The sequence below is a fragment of the Paroedura picta genome, chromosome 4 (assembly GCF_049243985.1).
Source record: "Paroedura picta isolate Pp20150507F chromosome 4, Ppicta_v3.0, whole genome shotgun sequence".
NCBI lineage: Eukaryota > Metazoa > Chordata > Lepidosauria > Squamata > Gekkonidae > Paroedura > Paroedura picta.
In genome coordinates, this window is record NC_135372.1 from 136,502,019 (window position 1) to 136,521,976 (window position 19,958).

Consider the following 19,958-nt stretch of genomic DNA (forward strand, 5'->3'; position numbering starts at 1 on the left):
GTCTTCAAGCAGCAGCTGGACAGATCCTTATCCTGGATGCTTTAAGCTGATCCTGCACTGAGCAGAGGGTGGGACTAGGTAGCCTGTATGGGTCCTTCCAAATCTATGATTCTATGATTCTATGACCCCATGAGCTTCATGGCAGAGTGAAGCTTTGAACCGTAGGCCTCCCGTTACTAGTTTGACACACTAACCACTATGCCACACGTTAGTTGAGTAACTGGAACAAATAGTCCAGAAGAGCACTCCCTGAAGCTCTGGATGTTTGTTTTGTTTGCATTTTACAAGGCTTGAGAGAGAGATTTATCTTCCCCAGCTGTTCTTCCTTTGGAGAGAAAAAAAACAATCTGTCTTCTTACAGCGGGTCACCCAACCTGCTAAGTCTGTGCTGGTCCCTAAGGAATTTGTGATGTTCTCACCGACAAACAGAACACACTCTTGGCAAATGTGGTCTGATGGGAAAGGGAGAGGAAGCCGGGATGCCTCCTTAGAACGTGCAAAACAACATCTTGCAAAAATGTTCAGGCGTCCGATCGGGCTCTCCAGGTGACGTGGGTGTAACTTTTGGGAGAGCGAGCCAAACAGGAATGGGTTCCAAAGTGAAGAAGAAATTAGTCCAAAGGAAATGGATTGGTTTGTTGCTGCAGATTTTGGTATTGTTATTGTTCTTGTTATTGTTATTGTTACTGTTACTGTTACTGTTACTGTTACTGTTACTGTTACTGTTACTGTTACTGTTACTGTTATTGTTACTGTTGTTGTTGTTGTTATTGTTATTTATTCCCCACCACTCCCTTGCAACTCGTGGCAGGTTACAACATCTCAAAACCCCATTAAAAGTCCAAGTAAACGAAGAGCTGATTTTTATACCCCGCTTTTCACTACCCAAAGGAGTCTCAAAGTGGCTTACAAACACCCTATCTTTCCTCTTCCTGCAACAAACACCGTGCGAGGGAGGTGGGGCTGAGAGTGCCCTAACAGAACTGCTCTGCAAGAACAGTTCCAAACAGAGCTGTCTCTAGCCCGAGTTCACTCATCTGGCTACTAGTGGAGGAGTGGGGAATGAAACCCTGTTCACAGTAATTGGTAAAGCAATTAAATAATAGAAAAGTCAAATATTGGAACAGTTAAAACAACCAAATAGTTGATGACATCCATTTCCCCTTTTTCTGGCCAGTCACCTCCGTCTCCCCACCCCCCTAGTTACTGGAAGGGGATTTGGAGGGGGGGAATACAATTCCTACATCCAGGTTGAAAAACTCTGGAGATTTGGGGGTGGAGGCTAGGAGGGACAGGACCCCAGCAAGGTAGAGTAATATAGTCCAGCGGTAGTCAACCTGTAGTCCTCCAGATGTCCATGGACTACAATTCCCATGAGCCCCTACCAGCGTTTGCTGGCAGGGGCTCATGGGAATTGTAGTCCATGGACATCTGGGGGACCACAGGTTGACTACCCCTGATATAGTCCATAGACATCTGGAGCCCTCCCTCCAAAGCATCCATATTCCCCAGAGGAACTGCTGACTGGACATGAACTGCAATTCTAGAGATCTCCAAGTCCCACCTGAAGGCAGGCATCCCTGAGCCCCATACGCTCATCCCTTAGCGGGACAGCCCTGCTGTCAGGGGCTCATGGGAATTGTAGTCCATAGACATCTGGAGAACCACAGTTCCTCTCTCCAAAAGAGGCACCTCGTGAGGGAGGTGGGGCTCAGAGAGTTCTGAGAGAAATGTGACCGGCCCAAGGTCACCTAACAGTCCTCGTGTGGAGGAGAATTGAGGAATCCAACCTGGTTCTCCAGATTTGAGTCTGCCACTTTGAACAATTAAACCATACGGGCTTTCTGCCAGTATCGGCCACCGTAGGCCATAAACATGCTTCACCTCTATGCTCATCCACTTCTAGAACGGGATGCCCTTCGTCAAGGTCCTTTCCAGGCCTGTGTCTCTGCAGTCTGAGCCTTTGCCGGAAGGACAAGGCGCGCGTTATCTTTCTCCCCTCTCCTCCCTCGCGTCGGCAAGGCCCGGCTGCTTAGCCGGTGAATAAATATCTCGGCTGCCTGAGTAACCATAACAAGCCATCCCGCCCTGCGAGCCGTTCCGATATCATCTCAGGTTCTTTGCATAATGGTTTTAATAAATGTTATCTCCCTTTTAATATCGCATGTATTTCATTTTACAAGCCGATGATGATGCATTTGTGGGACGCGCGGCGCATTTCGTTTAGCGGTTACAAGCACTAAGGGATGCATTGAATTAAATAGATGATTACTCTCATTCTCTGTGACTTGATGGATATTGTGTCGGAGGCCGCACGTGATGTGAGGGGCTGTCACCTGCCTCCCTGCATGGCGTGTCTTCCTACCCCGTGTGAGCTGGGTGAATTTCGATTAGCCTCGTTTCTGAGCATTGCGATGCTTAGCGGGAAATATCCGGGGCCCCCCCATCTGTTAAAAAACAAGCATTTCTTAAGGGGTCACGAGTCGTATGAGGAAAGGTTGGGGGAGCTGGGTCTGTTTAGCCAGGAGAGGACTGAGGGGGGATCTGATCACCATCTTCAAGTATTTAAAAGGCTGCCATGTAGAGGATGGAGCAGAGTTGTTCTCTCTTGCCCCGGAGGGACGGACCAGAAGTAGTGGGATGAAATTAAGGCAAAAGAAATTCCGTCTACACATCCGGAAGAAGTTCCTGACAGTCAGAGCGGTTTCTCAGTGGAACAGGCTTCCTCGGGAGGTGGTGGGTTCTCCATCTTTGGAGATTTCTAAACAGAGGCTGGAGAGCCATCTGATGGAGAGGCGGATTCTGTGGAGGTTCAAGGGGGTGACAGGTGACAGTGGATGAGCAATGGGGATGTGAGTGTCCTGCATAGTGCAAGGGGTTGGACTAGATGACCCATGAGGCCCCTTCCAACTCTATAATTCTATGATTGATGAGATGGAGTAGAGCTAGGGTTGCCAAACTCCAGGTGGAACCTCAAGATCTCTGTCTCCCTCCCCTCTAGAATGTGTTGGGGTGGGTGGTAGGTAGGAGCTGTGTTTTTACCACCTCATCTTATTGTAACTGTGGATATAATTTACTATATTGTTTTATTTTGTACAGGGTTTTTACTGGGATTTTAAATCTTGTAACTCGTCTTGAGCCTCCAGGGAGAGGCAAGTAGTAAATCCAAATAATAATAATAATAATAATAATAATAATAATAATAATAATAATAATAATAATAATAATAATAATAATAAATGTGTTCTCCAGATGACAGAGCTCAGCTCCCCAGGAGAAAATAGCTGCTACAGAGGGTGGACTCCAGGGACTGCTATATAGCCGTGGCCAATACTATTGCCACACTCAAGGAGAAGGTACACGTGAAAAGCCATCTAATCTAAGGTTGCCAACCTCCAGGTGGAAACTTGAGATTTCCCGATATTACAGTTGGTCTCCAGGTACCCAAGATTGTTTCTCCTGGAGAAACTGGCTGCTTTGGAAGGGTAGACTCCTGGGACTCCGATGAAGGAGAAGCCACATATGAGAATCCATCTCATCTAGGGTAGCCAACCTCCAGGTGGCACAGGGAGATCTCTTGCTATTACAGTTGCTCTCCAGATGAGCAAGATCAGTTCACCTGGAGAAGATGGCTACTTTGGAAAGTGGACTTTGCTGAGGTCCCTCCCCTTCCCAACTCCAGTAGATCCCCAGATCTTCATGTGGAGGTTGGCAACCCAATAGGTTTCAGAATGTGCTCTCTCCTTCCCGCCTTCCCTGTTTGTACAATCCTAGAGCCAGCTGGGTTAGAGGCAGGGGCAGACCGAGGCCAAAGCAGGCCCCCGGTTGGGGAAACCTCTCCTGCACTCCATTGATTCGACGGCCTTTCTTTCCCTGGCGTTTGCAGCCCAATTGAACATGCTGTTTATCCCTTTCATAAAAGAACGGTTGTGCTAATGGGGGTTTGATGCCTACTCATCTTGCCACCGGTTATGTTTATGGTCTCGATGATATCGCAGTCGCTTCCATTCACCATTTGTTCAATGGGCAGTTGGGTGGTGAATTTTCCATAGTTTTATTTTTTAAGGCTATACAGCAGGGGTAGTTAAACTGCGGCCCTCCAGATGTCCATGGACCACAATTCCCAGAAGCCCCTGCCAGCGAATGCTGGCAGGGGCTTCTGGGAATTGTAGTCCATGGACATCTGGAGGGCCGCAGTTTGACTACCCCTGCTATACAGTGCTGGCCAGGTTTGCTACTGGAAATCAGCTGTTTGGATAACTTGTTTCCCCCGATGAACTTGGGAGGCCCTGAGAGCGGCGCCCCCTAGCTAGGGTTGCCCACTGTGGGTCCGGCGAGCCCTAGAGATTTGGGGGATGCCGCCTTAACAGCGTGGGGTTTGCGGAGGGCAGAGACTATCATTTCCTCTCCCCTCCACTGAGCGGAGCTGCTATCATCTTAAAATGGCCCATCCAAGATCCTGCACGGCTCCAGATTGATGCTGAATGGGGCTCCCTGTCTTAATGAGCACCTGCTTTATGCACACCGCTTAGACGGAACACTGTCAGGGACCTCAGCATGGCATGATGCCATCTTCCAAAGAAGCGCAGATTTTGACAAGGAGGTTAAGAGGGGACATGATAGCCCTCTTTAAGTATTTGAAAGGTTGTCACTTGGAGGAGGGCAGGATGCTGTTTCTGCTGGCTGCAGAGGAGAGGACACGCAGTAATGGGTTTAAACTACAAGTACAACGATATAGGCTAGATATCAGGAAAAAATTTTTCACTGTCAGAGTAGTTCAGCAGTGGAATAGGCTGCCTAAGGAGGTGGTGAGCTCCCCCTCACTGGCAGTCTTCAAGCAAAGGTTGGATACACACTTTTCTTGGATGCTTTAGGATGCTCTGGGCTGATCCTGCGCAGAGCAGGGGGTTGGACTAGATGGCCTCTATGGCCCCTTCCAACTCTATGATTCTATGATTCTATGAGTCTAGCAGCATCTTGAAGACCAGCCAGGTTTTCTTCATGGAGGGGTGTGCTTTCATGTGCTTTTGTGTGCATGCACTCTTCCTCAGAGACAATATCATGAAGTGCAAGTCATCAGTTTTGCACATAGCCAAAGTGTGAGAGTAAACCAACACACAGTACAATGAAGATGGTTAACAGATTCCAGAGACAAACGGGGGGGGGGGGGGAACCAGCCACTTGGTTTTGTTTGCACTCTCTTGAGATTGCATTGCCTGGGTCACATCAAAGTTCATCCGTTAAATAAAACTTGGCTGGTCTTAAAGGGTGCTCGTGGATTCTAACATTTGTTCTGCTGCTTCAGACCCACACGGGGACCCACTGGAATATATCTTCCAAGGCAGTCCCTTTTCTCTGATTTCTGTCCCCAAGACCCATTCCTCACACACTGGATAATGTACTTTAATGCACCTCAGAAGTTTCCAGTTCCGCACAGGGAAATCCAGCTGCAAAAGCACAGTGGAAGTGCATTATCCAGTGTATGCGGAATGTTTAATTTGATTTACTATCCAATTTCTAGGCTGCTGGTCCTGGCCAGCCAGTGCGTGTCAGCTTACAACATTAGATAACAGAACAGTGATGAATTGTAGTCCCCTAATGCACCCAACCTCCCCAGCTACCACATATCCAGGGGAAGTTGGCATTAGGAATATTGGGGCAGGGGTTAAGGTCTTCCCTCCACTTGGCCTCAGACAAATGCCCGACAGAAAAGCTCCATCTTACAGGCCCTGCAGAACCATGTTAGTTCCTGCAGGGCCCTCAGCTCTTCCGGGAGCTCATTCCACCAGGTTGGGGCCAGGGCCGAAAAAGCCCTGTCCCTGGTCCAGGCCAGGCAGATGGTCCCAAGAGATTTCTGGGGGATCTCCAGCCACCACCTGGAGTTTGGAAAACCTGCCCCCTAGCTGTCAGAACCCCCCTCCCCTGGTGCCCCTAAAACTCTAGGCCAGGGGTAGTCAAACTGCGGCCCTCCAGATGTCCATGGACTACAATTCCCAGAAGCCCCTGCCGGCAGGGACTTCTGGGAATTGTAGTCCATGGACATCTGGCGGGCCGCAGTTTGACTACCCCTGGCCTAGGCAGTTATCAACCGCTAATAATAACTCTGCAACATCATGTTTCAACCAGATGGTGGTTCCCTCAGGACCATGGGATTTTCAGGTCAAGAGATAAGCAGGGGTGGTTTGCCATTATCTTCCTCTGCATGCCAACCTCTCTCTTCCTCATAGAAGCATAGAATCTAGAATAATAGTTTGAAGGGACCTCCTGGGTCATCTAGTCCAACCCCCTGCACTATGCAGGACACTCACAGCCCTCTCGCTCATCCCCTGTCACCTGCCACCCCCTTGAGCCTTCACAGAATCAGCCTCTCTGTCAGATGGCTGTCCAGGCTCTGTTTAAACATCTCCAAAGAAGGAGAACCCGCCACCTCCCGAGGAAGCCTGTTCCCCTGAGAAACCGCTCTCACTGTCAGGAGCTTCTTCCGGATGTTTAGATGGAATTTCTTTTGCATTAATTTCATCCCATTGGTTCTGGTCCGTCCCTCTGGGGCAAGAGAGAACAACTCTGCTCCATCCTCCATATGGCACCCTTTTAAATACTTGACGATGGTCTCCCTCGGTGGTCTCCCTTCGAAATACTAGCCACGGCCGACTCTACTTAACCTCCCAGCCCAGACGCGCTTGGACTCGACTCAGCTATGCAGACAGCTACTGCCAAGGTCTCCTGCTCCTTCATCTGTCCCTGTTTTGGGTCAGGCTGAACAGAAGAATCAGTATGGAAAGCAGAGAGACTGTGCTGTTGACAGGGAAGGAGGGAGAGCGCAAAGCCGTTCCTTTGCTATTTCTCAGGATGTTCACGTTTCTGATGAAACTCGCGGGAGAGGGAAATGTTGCCAGTGAAATTTGAGCGCTGGTCGGCCACCATCCGCCCCGTTCCTTCCTTACAAATCCCCCGTTCCTTAAATCGGCCGGGCTCTGAATACAATCTCGATCTCTTCTTGAACAGATATGGTAATTTCCCTTCCAATAGCCTCTACCATCTCTCCACATTCCATTATAGAGCTCATTGCAAGAGTAGTGGGGATGTGTGTGCATGTGTGGGTGGGTGTATATGTAGCAGCTTCTTTAGAAACCAGACTTCTCATGTCCTATCAAGCGCTGCAGTGGATCAGCTTAAACGAAGGACACCCTTTTGTGTATGTTCCCGTGCCATCTCTGTTACTGTGCAGGTGCAAACAAGCATCTCGGACCGCTCCATCCGGACTCCTCCAAAAGCTTCTCTTTCTGAATCGGTAGCTTTCAGGGAGCAGGATTTAGCATGCTCCGTGGATTATATTATCCAGGGCAGGGATCTGCAACAGGGTGCCCGTGGGCGCCACAGCAAGCTCCCAAGAGAGCCAGTTTGGTGTAGTGGTTAGGAGTGCGGACTTCTAATCTGGCATGCCGGGTTCGATTCTGCACTCCCCCACATGCAGCCAGCTGGGTGAAATTGGGCTCGCCACAGCACTGATAAAACTGTTCTGACCGAGCAGTAATATCAGGGCTCTCTCAGCCTCACCTACCTCACAGGGTGTCTGTTGTGGGGAGAGGAAAGGACTGTAAGCCGCTTTGAGCCTCCTTCAGGTAGGGAAAAGCAGCATATAAGAACCAACTCTTCTTCTTCTTCTTCTTCTTCTTCTTCTTCTTCTTCTTCTTCTTCTCGGAAAGAGGGTGGGGCCATTGTAAGGCAGCTCATTTTCCAGGGGAGGATGAGGAGGACTATTAAGCACCTGGGCTTTCTGTAGTCAGTAGAACAGGCTTTCTCAACCAGGGCTTTGTGAAACTCTGGGGTTCCTTGACAGCCCTGGAAAATGGGTTTTTAAAATTTGTGTTTATCGGGTGACACGCTCCCTGCTGCATGGACTGGCGTGACACCGAGGGAAAGTATTCAGGAAGCGGCGAGTGTGGACAGTGAGAGCACTGATAAGCATAAGAGAGAAGGATACACAAGCAGGGTGGAAACACCAAGTAATGGGGGAAGGAAGGGGTGCAGGAGGGCCTAGTGGTGAGCAGGGAAGGGTGCTAGGAGCTGGGCCCTCTGCCAAATCTGGAATTGGCCTGGGGTGCACCGTTCGGGAGAACAAGAGTTTGTTCTCTTGAACCAGGGGTGGCCAAACAGCAGGGCTCATGGGAATTGTAGCCCATAGACATCTGGAGAGCCAAATTTGTGCACTGAGCTGGACGACACACTGGGGCTGAAGGGGCCGCCTGGAGGTTGTGGTGCTGTTTGTCGGCACAAGAGGCAGAGGGGATCCCCCTACTGCCTCCATGAACCACCTCCAGCTTTCCACCCACCTCCACGCACCACACTGGGGCTGTGGAAGCCGCCCAGGACTTGTGCTGCTCTTCGTCACCATGGGAGGGACGCGGGACTCCCAGCGGCCTCCGCCCACCTCCTCCAGCCCCACCACAGCCTACACGGAGCTTGGGGGGGCCTCTGAAAAGTGGCGGCCAGGATTCTTGCCGGTTACATGAGCAGCTAGGGGGGATGGTCCCACTTCTTCCCTCTTTTCCTATCCCTGTCTCTCTTTCTGTGTCTCCCTTTCTTCCAAACTTTTCCTTCTTTTGATGACTCTGTTTCTCTCTCTATTTAATTCCTTTGTTCCCTCCCTCTCATTCTTCCTCCCTGTTTCCTTCTCTGTTTCTCTCTGCCTTTCTCTCCCCTCTATTTCTGTCTCTCTTTCTCTCCAAATCTTTCTGCCTCGGCTTATATGTGGGTCGGCTTATATGCAAATATATACGGTAACTTTTTAAAAGGTGAACATGCCACTGCTACGAGGTCAGGTAAGAAAGGGACAAAGAGAGGTCCTATAGAACAGGGGTAGTCAACCTGTGGTCCTCCAGATGTCCGTGGACTACAATTCCCATGAGCCCCTGCCAGCAACTGCTGGCAGGGGCTCATGGGAATTGTAGTCCATGGACATCTGGAGGACCACAGGTTGACTACTCCTGCTATAGAAGATGAAACAGAAGGCTGAAGAAGCCCAATATGTAACCAATGAGAGGGCCCAACATCTAACCAACCACCGTTCTCCCCAAGTGTGAGAAGTCTCTTAACCCTTTCCCTCCCAGATCTTTGTGCATGCAGATTTACAATATCCAACAATTTAGGGCGGGGGAGGAAAAATTCTCTCCTTTCAGAACATGCCTAGTCTACCTCACAGGGCTACTCTGAAGATAGAATGAAGGAAGGGAAAACAGTGGCCCATGACTTCTCCATACCCTTTTCACAGTGACTCTCTGAGGAGCCTAGGCGGAGAGACAATGCCTGTTCCCCGGCCAGCCAGCGGGCTTCCTTGACGGAGAAGGGATTTGAAACGATGTTTTCCAGATCCTAATCTGACATCCCAGCTACTATTCAGTGCTGCATCTCTCTTGGGCCCAGTTCAGGAAATTAATGTTTAGTTGATGAAGAAGAAGAAGAGTTGGTGTTTATACACTGCCTTTCACTACCAGAAGGAGCCTCAGAAGCAGCTTCTTATCACCTTCCCTTCCTCTCCCCTGTGTGGTAAGTGGGGCTGAAAGAGCTCTGACAGAACTGCTCTTTGAGAACAGCACTATCAGGACTGTGACTGCCCCAATGCCACCCAGCTGGCTGCACATGGAGGACCAGGGAATCAAACCCGGCTCGCTAGATTAGAAGCCGTCAGTCTTAACTACCGAGCTGGCTCTTCTTTGGATTAATTTGGATAAACAAATAAAAAGATGTTATGAATTGAAAAAGGTCCTTTTGATCAGAGAACTTCTGAGATGCTTTTAAAAGAGGCATCCTTCTCTCTCACGTGCTCCCATGGTCGTGCTGTATGCTAATGTCAAAGGAAGGGTGTTTTTCCCCTCAAAATATCAGTTTTTAAAAGAAATGGCCACAGACTCTTCCTATTTTTTTCATTTTTAAAATGACTTTCTGTCTGATTTCTCTTTGAAGAGAAATCAATACACCTTCAGCCCTTGGCATTTTTTTATGTGGCACATCACAGGGGTGGCTCTGGAGCAGGAAGGCCAGAAGGAAGACTGCTTGGTGCTGAATACCCAGAGAACAAAATCCAGGGATTCTGCAGTACTTTCCTTCCTGCCCCTCCTTTCTCCAAATTTCTGTCGAACCAAAAGAAAATGCATTAGAAATCGACTCCAAATATAGAGGAATTACGAGAATTTCTCTTAGCAACACTAAGCAGTAAAGAGGGCATATTTCCCAACTGACTAGTACTTCAAACAAGTGATCACTCTGAATAATCTCATTTTAAATTTCCCCAACTACTTAAACTGTGATCATTGCTACTAATCTGAAATGTTCCTAGCTTTGCAACTAGGGGTATGCATTTTGGATCTGGGCTGAAGATGCACCCACAAAGCACCTTTATCAGTATTTTTCGGATATATTTCGGCATCCCAAATGTATCTGTTTGTATCTGTTTGTTTGTTCTTTGAGAAAACCAGGAAGGGAGAAATTCTCAGAAAATCCTGGATATATTCGGGAATTACCAATAGATCCGAAAGTATCAAGAGCCAGTGTGGTGTAGTGGTTAGGAGCACTGATTTCTAATCTGGCAAGCCCTAAATAAGATAGACACCAAAAAAAGAGAAGAGAATTTGTCCTCTAAAAAGAGAACATCTGGCAACCCTAATCATGTAGAAGCAAGGAATATATATGTATTTTAAAAATTTATCAAGATGCAGAAGTGTATAAGGTAAAGGTAAAGGTATCCCCTGTGCAAGCACTGGGTCATGTCTGACCCTTGGGGTGACGCCCTCTAGCGTTTTCATGGCAGACTCAATACGGGGTGGTTTGCTAGTGCCTTCCCCAGTCATTACCGTTTTACCCCCCCTGCAATCTGGGTACTCAGATGCAGAATTGTATTGTTGTTGTTCTTTTTTGTGCGAAGTCGTGTCCGACCCATCGCGACCCCATGGACAATGATCCTCCAGGCCTTCCTGTCCTCTACCATTCCCCGGAGTCCATTTAAGTTTGCACCGACTGTTTCAGTGACTCCATCCAGCCACCTCATTCTCTGTCGTCCCCTTCTTCTTTTGCCCTCGATCGCTCCCAGCATTAGGCTCTTCTCCAGGGAGTCCTTCCTTCTCATGAGGTGGCCAAAGTATTTGAGTTTCATCTTCAGGATCTGGCCTTCTAAGGAGCAGTCAGGGCTGATCTGGTTTGTTTGCCTTGCAGTCCAAGGGACTAGCAAGAGTCTTCTCCCGCACTGTATAGAATTGTATAGGCTTTGTTAATTCACTGACCTCCAAACCCTATGATTAAATTACCCGTTTTGGGGTTTTGCTCTTTTTTTTCCCCTCAGGGTGACAGAGAAAGAAAGATGTGTTGATGGGAGCAGGAAATACAACGAAACAGATTTTAAAACAAACAAAACCCAAAGGAAGAGAGATTGGGGGACGGGAGGTGCCGTGAACATTAGCGAAGGAGATTTTATAAGCTGAAATATCAGGTCATGATAAGCTACTGGGAAATCTGTGCTTCAGACAACCGAGGGCTGCTTCCTAACCTTAAAAGATAACAATCTGTTTCCTTGGATTTGTTTCAAGCTCCGCCAAGGCAGCTGTGTGAAATGCCACGAAACCCTCACTCAAAGAGCCATTTGTAATCACTTTGCCCTGTAGCGAAGGGGGAAAAGTCTCCATTCGGAGACTCATTTGGACTTCATGGGCACATTAAGAGGAAATTTTCGATCATAATAGGGGTCTAGTGTTTTATTTTCATTTCTTCAAGGTTTTTTGGGGTTTTTTTAATCCTCTCTTCCGTTTCTCCCCGTGTAGTTTCTGTGGGCAAATCAGGCTGGAATCCTTGATGTGATAAAGGGGAAAAAAATCCAAATAATTTTTAAAACACTTGCAATAAAAATTTATTTCTGAAAAAAAATTGGATGTTGTCTGGGGAGAGGAATTCCTGGATAACAACTTGGTTTATTGGAACAAGATGACGTTCAGCTGTGGTGGTGGTTTAAGGCAGGGATAGTCAACCTGTGGTCCTCCAGATGTTCATGGATGACAATTCCCATGAGACCCTGCCAGCATTTTCTGGCAGGGGCTCATGGGAATTGTAGTCCATGAGCATCTGGAGGACCACAGGTTGCTTACCCCTGGTTTAAGGAACGAGGGGTGGCAGACTTAAACCTTCAGTACTCCCAAGGGACCCACACCTGCAAAGACAGGAGGTGAAAACAGGTGAGAACAGGAGTAGGAACAGGTAAATCTGAGTGCTGGATCTATCCTTTCTTTCCTGCCTCTTTTGCAGGACATAGAGTTGCCATTCTCCATTCAGGACCTGGAGATCTCCTGGGATTATGATTTCCAGATAACAGTCCCCCCTGGGGGGAAAAACAGCTGTTTTAGGGATGGGAGACCACCATGGTAGTCCAGGATCACAACACAGAAACAACCAATGTCAAATAGCCTCTGAATATCCGTTACTTAGAAACCGTCCAGGATGGGTTTCCTGGATGCAAGTTAATTAATAATTTATATATTTTAAAAATGTATTAAACTTTTATCAGGTGATATGAGCATATATGAGCATATATGATCATGTTGACTCCCCCCCCCCATTGATGGGTCTGGAGTGGGTGGGAACGTGGGGGGGGGAGGTCTGGGGGGCTTGTCCACAGCTCTGCTTCCCAACTATATTCTGCATGATTGCACCACTTCTGGGGGTTCTCAGAGCCTGAAGAATGTTTCAGGGGTTTTTCAATGTTCAAAAAGTATTTGAAAGGTTGTCACGTGGAGTAGGGCAGGATGCTTTTTCCATTGCCTGCAGAGGAAAGGATGCGCATTAATGGGTTTAAGCTACAAGTACAACGATATAGGCTAGATATCAGGAAAAAGAAAAACACAGTCAGAGTAGTTCAGCAGTGGAATAGGCTGCCTAAGGAGGTGGTGAGCTCCCCCTCACTGGCAGTCTTCAAGCAAAGGTTGGATACACACTTTTCTTGGATGCTTTAGGATGCTTAGGGCTGATCCTGCGTTGAGCAGGGGGTTGGACTAGATGGCCTGTGTGGCCCCTTCCAACTCTATGATTCTGTGATTCTGAAAAAGTTGAGGAAGGTTACCCTAAACCATAAATTTACTGCGATTCAACAGGACGTGGTACCACCCTGTTACTTTCTAACAATCTCCGACCACGGTTGGTGCTACAATACATTAGCTAGCTGAGAAGGTGCCCCAAGATGCTTTGCCCATTATATTTTCACCATGTCCCGTATCTTCCATAACCTTCCTTTAATGATCGGTAGAGCTTTTCCCTTCCGAAAGCTGTTCTTGCAGCAACTCCCCGATTTCTGTCTCTTGCTTGTGTTTGAATATCATCTTTTATGAAATTCAGGAGGTATCGCAGTGGGTCAGCTTGCAGCTTCGTATGTCTGAAGCCTTCCTTTGCTTTAATTGCCGTCTTCCGGAAAATTCCAAAGCTCTTGGGTGCTCGGACCACTGCAGAGTCGAGGAAGCGCTCTGTATAAACCAATATTTATTAAGTACACGGGGGCCTCTTTCAAAGGCCTTTTACTGCTATCAAAAATTCCACACCTTCTCAGTGAGTACCATCGCCCTAGAACTGTTTTTCAAAATGAACAGGAAAGGGTTTCTTTAAAAAATATAAAATCTCTTCTATTTAGCATCTTAATATCATAGATCAGGGGTAGTCAAACTGTGGCCCTCCAGATGTCCATGGACTACAATTCCCAGAAGCCCTTGCCAGCGAATGCTGGCAGGGGCTTCTGGGAATTGTAGTCCATGGACATCTGGAGGGCCGCAGTTTGACTACCCCTGTCATAGATAATCAGACATGCCGTCAACTCAACAGCATCTGATTTCCAGGATCTGGTTTTAAAAATCCAGTGTGGTGTCGTGGTTAAGAGTGGCGGCATGTCGAGCCGGGTTCAATTCCCCGCTCCTCCACATGCAGCCAGCTGGGTGACCTTGGGCTAGTCAGAACCCTGATAGTTCTGTTCTCACAGAACAGTTCTGTCAGAACTCTCTCAGCCTCACCCACCTCCCCACAGGGTGTCTGTTGTGGGGAGAAGAAGGGGAAGGCAATTGTTAGCCGCTTTGAGACTCCGTATGGTAGTGAAAAGTAGGGTATAAAAACCAATTCTTCTTTGTCTTCGTCTTCTTCTTTGTCTTCATATTAGAGGTGTGCACTTGACTAACTCAAGCTGGGAAAATACCCCAATTGTAGTCCATGGATATCTGGAAAGCCACAGTTTGGCCACCCCTGCTGTAGGCTACAACGAAGCTGGGGGGAAGAAATGACATTTCGGATTATTTAACCAAACCTGAATATCATATTGATATTGGAATTTGGGAATATTGGGAAATACTGATATTTGTGCGTTCAGTATACCCAAACATAAAATACTGGAGGGGAGGGGACTGAACACGCATACACCTTTTGTCTTCTTCCCCTGCATATATATTTGAGAAGAAAGTAAAGGTAAAGGTAAAGGTATCCCCTGTGCAAGCACCGAGTCATGTCTGACCCTTGGGGTGACGCCCTCCAGCGTTTTCATGGCCGACTCAATACGGGGTGGTTTGCCAGTGCCTTCCCCAGTCATGACCGTTTACCCCCCATCAAGCTGGGTACTCATTTTACCGACCTCGGAAGGATGGAAGGCTGAGTCAACCTTGAGCTGGCTGCTGGGATCGAACTCCCAGCCTCATGGGCAAAGCTTTCAGACGGCTGCCTTACCACTCTGCGCCACAATGTAGAATGTGAATTAAAAAAACCTTTTTAAACATCTGAAGACACTTGGCGGTCATGACCATTAAGAGGGAACCTGGCTCTGCATCCTCCATCTGCGTAGCCTTTTGCTTTGGATGATCCTTCCTTCAGTGATGTGATTTCTCAAACTGGTGCTTAATGATCGGCTCGCTTTTCCTAACTGCTGTAACAGAGGTCTGCGCAAGGTTTGGTGCCGATCTGAACCAGCCCTTTGGCTCTTTCCAGAGCAGCTCCGGTACAAAGGCAAAGAAGGCAGAAGCTGATGAGTCTTTGGGCTTGAGTTTGACCAATTATCCTTTCTCGATCCCATGGTCCTTTTGACATTTGTGTCTGACTCTTAGCCACGGTGCAAATGAGAGCCTCGCCTTGAAAGCAGAGCAGTGAGGGGTCATGGCTCAGTGGGAGAACCTCTATTTGGCATGCGACAGGTGTCCAGTCCAATCCTCGGCATCTCGAGTTAGGAAAATCAGGTAATGAGTGAGGAGAAAGACCACCACCTGAAATCCTGGAGAACAACAGCCAGCCTGAGTAGACAATTAAGGGTACGGCAACTTCGTATGAATGATGGGGACAATCAGAGACCTGGGGAGGGCCACAACTCTGCACTTCAATTACTGGAGGGCCGCTGTTTACCTTCCAACAACGTGTGTGGTTGGATAGTTAACGTGTCCTTGTGCATATGAATGGTACAAACTCCAAGCTGGCTGCTCATGGCTTAGATTTATTCAGTCTGTTCAATTTCACACAATGCCAGAACGAGATCCGGTATACCTCGGTTTCAAATAGAGATGTCTTCACAAACGGCTGATAATTTTAGAGGATTTAGAACCTTTACTGGAATTGTTTCTGTGCCATTTAATAATATGGCATATAAGAACCAACTCTTCCAACTCAATATCAGGGCTCTCTCAGCCTCAACTCCCTCACAGGGTGTCTGTTGTGGGGAGAGGAAAGGGAAGGCGAATGGAAGCTGCTTTGAGACTTTTTTGGGTAGAGAAAAGTGGCATATAAGAACCAACTCAGGGAGATCAATAACTGGTTGACAAATCATACCTAGAGGGTACTTGTTAATGGTTCAGCATCTTCTTGGAAAAGAGTGACAAGTGGAGTACCCCAAGGATCTGTCCTGGGGCCTGTGTTGTTCAACATATTTATAAATGATTTGGATGAGGGATTAGAGGGGATACTTATTAAATTTGCAGATGATGCTAAACTAGGAGGGGTAGCAAACACAACTGAAGGCACCAACAGAATACAGGATGATCTTGATAGGCTCGAGAAGTGGGCTAAGCTGAATAAAATGAAGTTCAATAGGGACAAATGTAAAGTTCTGCAGTTAGGTAGGAAAAACCAAATACACCAATATAAGATGGGGGAGACTTGTCTTGGCAGTAGCTTGTGCAAAAAGAATCTAGGAGTCTTAGTAGACCATACACTGAACATGAGTCAGCAGTGTGACTCGGTGGCTAAAAAGGCAAATGGGATTTGGAGCTGTATCAAACTGAGTATCGTGTCCAGATCACAGGAGGTGATGATACTGCTTTACTCTGCTCTGGTTCGGTCTCTCTTGGAGTACTGTGTTCAGTTTTGGGCATCCCAGTTGAAGAGGGATGTATCAAACTGAAGAGGGATGTTGACAAACTGGAACGTGTCCAGAGGAGGGCAACAAAGATGGTGAGGGGTTTGGAGACCAAGATATCTGAAGAAAGGTTGGGGGAGCTTTGTCTGTTTAGCCTAGAGAGAAGACGACTGAGATGGGATCTCATAACCATCTTCAAGTATTTAAAAGGCTGCCATATGGAGGATGGAGCAGAATTGTTCTCTCTTGCCCCAGAGGGACAGACCAAAATGAATGGGATGAAATTAATTCAAAAGAAATTCCATCTAAACATCCGGAATAAGTTCCTGACAGAGCGGTTTCTCAGTGGAACAGGCTTCCTCGGGAGATGGTGGGTTCTCCATCTTTGGAAATTTTTAAACAGAGGAGAGGCTGATTGTGTGAAGGTTCAAGGGGGTTGCAGGTTACAGTAGATGAGCGATTGGGATGTGAGTGTCCTGAATAATGCAGGGGGTTAGACTAGATGACCCATGAGGTCCCTTCTAACTCTATGATTCTATGATAACTCTTTTTTTTCTTCAGTAATATCAGGGCTCTCTCAGCCTCACCCACCTCACAGGGTGTCTGTTGTGGGGACAGGAAAGGGAAGGTGGATGTAAGCCACTTTGAGATTCCTGCTAAATGTAGACAGAAGGGCAAGAAGCAACTGGAAATGGGATGCTGCCTTGTAATTGGGTTTAAAAGGTCCGAAAATATTGGCAGTGCCCATGTCAGGGAGTGTGAGCCGTCGAAGGCACTGAAAACACGCTGGTCTTCCAAGCTCTCATCCCCGGCTTGGAAAGACTGAATTAAAAAGGGATTTGCGCCTTCCCCGACTCTGAGGCAACTGGCATTTCTCTGATTGGTTCGGGCTTTGATCTCAACGGTGTTTCGAAAGGAGCAACATAAAGTGTGGTCTTGATCCCACCCCCTCTCAGTTGGTCCCATTTTTGAATACCAAGAAACTAAAAGAAAAGCGGGGGAAAAGAGGCAATATTTAATTGGCCGGGGCCGGGGGGTGGGGTCAGTGGAGGGTAAAAAATCCATTAGGATTACACCATCAAATCTCGTTTATAATTTCTCTCTCTCTCTCTCTCACTCACTCTCTCTGAAGACATATCTTCCTTAAATGCATGTGCAATATTGAAGCACCTTGTAATTACCACCTTTTTAGGAAATGCTTCAGCAAGTGAATGGCATTTACAATTGAGTGATAAAGGATTTGATAAGGTAGCATTTAAATATTCTTTTTTTTTCTCTCTCCTTCTCCCTCCCCGTAAAGATTCTATTGAAGAGGGAAGAAACAGCTGGAGAGGGAGCAATTTTCGCGATGGGATTATACCCCATTTGCACGCACCGAGCTATTTTCAACCCATCTGTGTCATGCATTAATATATTTAGTGGGAGGCGGGTGCTTCAGGATCCTTTTAGTGCCATTTCAGCTGTTTCTCCTTGCCCGACTGTTTGACTCTCCGTTGTACTTCAACACTTTGCATAACCCCTGTCTCTATACGGTGCAAAAATTATAGCACATGGCAGTGGGAAATAAGTTTATCTGCAATTCTACTTTAAAATGGCATCTTTAAGCTACAGGCTGCACACAACACACACACACACACACAGGCTCCTGACAGGTGCTCAGACAATCCCCTCCTAAAAACTTCCAATGAAGAAGACTCGACAACACTCTGGGGCATCATATGCCATCATCGGACAGCCTTCACTGTCAGAAAATGCTTTCTAATGTTTAAGTGGAACCTCCTTTCCCATATTTAGAACACATTGCTCCTAGTCCTTGGGTGAATCTGCACTGGGCTTTTTATTCCTGGTGACCCCGAATTAAATTATTTGATTATTTTGTTCTTTAAATTTTCCCTCTGCATTGTCTATAATTGATCAGCGTTGACACTAACTTTCCCCTGCAATATCCAGGAGCAGATATAACTCGCTACGTTTGAGGAAACCGCTCTGAGAGCCCAAGTATTAAGTGTAGATGTTCTGCATTTTTCTGGATTAATTTCCTCCCCGGCACTTCCAATGCTGATGTAGCGAAGTAGTCTGTTGCTGATTGGTCAGGGTGGCAGTTCAAAGACTGCCTGGTTCCCATAAGCCGGTTGCCATTCCCTCGCAAGGCTTATATTTGCCCTCATTTTAGGATGTGTTTTAAAGTGACTGCACTCCATAAACCCACACTTCTATGAGCAGAGATTTGCCTCTTGGATTTACTTTCTCCTCATCATTCTCTGTGGGGCTGCTGCCTCTCCTCTCCTCCCCTCCCTCTCCCCACACCACTCCTGCAGGAAAAGAAAGATAAACAAGCCACCTCGTGCTTCACTTGTCCCACCCCTAGCTTGCTCTGGCTCAGGACTCAAAAGGCAGGAAATAAAGCACTCTCCAGCCTTGTGCTCCTTCAATGCTGTCTGGAGCTTCACCCGACCCCCCCACACCCAAACACACAATCAAGCAGGAAGGAGACTGAAAATTGAGACAATGCAAATGCAGAAGGGCAATGTGTTTAAAATCGGGGGAAAGGACGGCTGTAGATAGGGGTTCAAATCGACCAAGATGAGGCAAAATTTACAGTGGAAAAAAATGTGAGTGCAGATTCTATCCTTGTTTCTAAAGCTGCAGTGAAGAAGTTGGTTCCCTCTTCAACAAGTCTACTTTTTACATCTTCTCACCCCTTGCCCTCCTCTTCTCTGAACTACACCTACCCAACTCTCTCAAGGAAAGAATGCCAACCCCTCAACCATCCTAGTCACCCTTCTCAGAACACATTTCAACTTGCCTCCTTTCCTGTGCTAAATTCCTGAACAAGTGTAGAGTCTCCTGCATCCTCTTAAAAGGTAGCTTTGCCAACCGCAAATAGTTACATGCTATTGATTCCTTTTTGGAGCAGGGGGAATCAGTGCCTTATCAATACCTTATTGATTGTCTGTCATGAAAATTGGATAGATTGCCTATCCTGTTGGGCTGGTTAGAGCCCCAAGATTGATAAGGGAGGTCTGAAAATGACGAATGGGCTATTAGAAGAAGAAGAAGAAGAGTTGGTTCTTATATGCCGCTTTTCCCTACCCGAAGGAGGCTCAAAGCGGCTTACAGTCGCCTTCCCATTCCTCTCCCCACAACAGACACCCTGTGGGGTGGGTGAGGCTGAGAGAGCACTGATATCACTGCCCAGTCAGAACAGTTTTATCAGTGCCGTGGTGAGCCCAAGGTCACCCAGCTGGTTGCATGTGGGGGAGTGCAGAATCGAACCTGGCATGCCAGATTACAAGTCCGCACTCCTAACCACTACACCAAACTGGCTCTCTCATATTAAGCCATAGCAAGGGAAATTCGGCCTGTTTGGATGATTTCCCCTAGAAATCATCTCCTCCTGGAAAAATGGAGGAACGCTGGTTGGATTAATTTTGATTGGGTGCTCATAGCATTTGGGAGAAAATTGTGCATTTTTCAAGGGAAGCTGGAAAGGGGGCCAAGGGAGTGCAGTGTCTGGGGATCTAGAAGGTAAGGAGCATTGTGTTTTATACCCCACTTTGCACTACCTAGGACTGCCAGGCTCCAGCTGAACATCTAAAAAGGATACATCCCT

The 19,958-nt window shown here is 47.3% G+C and overlaps 1 protein-coding gene and 1 long non-coding RNA gene across 7 annotated transcripts in view; one reads left to right on the forward strand and one right to left on the reverse strand.

Annotated features, from left to right (window-relative positions):
- Window positions 1-19,958, forward strand: part of CDH4 (cadherin 4) — a 911,643-nt gene that overhangs the window by 620,509 nt on the left and 271,176 nt on the right. The window lies entirely within an intron of this gene.
- LOC143836456 (uncharacterized) overlaps window positions 1-19,958 on the reverse strand; it is a 35,886-nt gene that overhangs the window by 4,267 nt on the left and 11,661 nt on the right. Inside the window, exon 3 of one of the 2 annotated variants that reach the window (XR_013230618.1) lies at window positions 11,947-12,801. The exons of the other annotated variant lie outside the window; for it this stretch is intronic. This is a non-coding gene — a long non-coding RNA (uncharacterized LOC143836456). Of the gene's footprint in view, window positions 1-11,946; window positions 12,802-19,958 lie in introns of those variants that run through there. 2 annotated transcript variants of the gene reach the window in all.